This window comes from Saimiri boliviensis, chromosome 17 (assembly GCF_048565385.1).
Source record: "Saimiri boliviensis isolate mSaiBol1 chromosome 17, mSaiBol1.pri, whole genome shotgun sequence".
Taxonomy (NCBI): Eukaryota; Metazoa; Chordata; class Mammalia; order Primates; family Cebidae; genus Saimiri; species Saimiri boliviensis.
In genome coordinates, this window is record NC_133465.1 from 33,592,146 (window position 1) to 33,593,634 (window position 1,489).

Genomic DNA, 1,489 nt, shown 5'->3' on the forward strand with positions numbered 1-1,489 from the left:
CTCGGGAAGCCTACTGCATATTCTGTGTCAACGTGAACAGTGCGACCTTTTGCGGATGTCCTTTTTTTTTGTAATAAATATTGCAGACGGCCAACACTGAGTCTTCAGTTCTTTCACAGCTACTTTTCAGGACCCCTTTGGGGAATTCCAAGCAAGACAAGTGACACTGATCTCAAAACTTTGTACTCATCCTGCTGACAGTTTTGCATTTGTCTTTTAGAAATGCCTTTTCTTTTTCTGGGATGTTGCATCTTTGGCTGGCCCCTGGGGGCTGCCCAGTCATTTCCTGGGGCCAGCATCAGAAGCCCCCATCTCTGGGACTTGCAAACGGCCCCAGGTTCAGATCTGAGGAAGGAACATGAAAGATGTCCTTTGGCCCATTGGGAGCAGAGGCTTGGCAGCGGGATAGCAGCAGCAAAGTGGCTTCCTCTGATTCAATGAAGCCATCAGCTGTCTCTCCAAATGTTTCTTCCCCTCTAAACCTTGTTTTGGTTAATTTAAGAACAGCTGCCCTCAATGGGAACCAATTTTTGACAGTGTGGAAGCAGCTTCCCAGGAAAGCTGCCGGCATGGGAATGGAGGATTAGCTAGGGATTTAGAGGTGGGGATCTCTTGGGGTGTACCACTTAATTGCTTTCTTCCCTTAGCAAGGAGCCCCCATTACGGAGGATGAGTAAATAAACCTGGTTATTCCCAGGGAGAGTTAAAAGCGGCTTGAGGGCCGGGTGTGGTGGCTCACACCTGTAATCCCAGCACTTTGGGAGGATGAGGCTGAGGCTGGTGGATCACGAGGTCAGGAGTTCAAGGCCAGCCTGGCCAAGGTGGTGAAAAAAACAAAACAAAACAAAACAAACAAAAACCACAGTGGCTTGAGAACCTGGAACTATGGTGGAAGGAAGCTTGCAATGGACTAGATAAATGGTCAGCAAAGCCATTTTCTTTTTCTTTCTTTTCTTTTTTTTAGACAGAGTCTCATTCTGTTGCCCAAGCTGGAGTGCAGCAGTGCGATCTTGGCTCACTGCAACCTCTGCCTCCCAGGTTCATGAGACTCTGCCTCAGCCTCCTGAGTAGCTGGGAGACTATGGGTACTCACCATCATGACTGGCTAATTTTTTTTTGTCTTTTTAGTAGAGATGGGGTTTCACCGTGTTGACCAGGATGGTCTAGATCTCCTGACTTCATGATCCACCTGCCTCGGCTTCCCAAAATGCTGGGATTACAGGCAAGAGCCATTGTACCCGGCCTCAGCCATTTTCTTTTATCCCTGGGCACAGCTGCCCTGTGTTTCCCAGCTCCCTTGAAGTTAGGGGGGCCCTGAACCTGAGCACCAGCAGGCAGAATGGGTGTGGAAGTGACGCATGCCACTTAAGGCTTGGCCCCAGCAGCCCTTTGCATGATTCCTTCCTACCTGGTGATGGATGATGCCAAAGTGTCAGTGAAGCCCTTTGTGTGAGATGGTGGAACCTTAGCATAGAGGAAGCCTGGACAC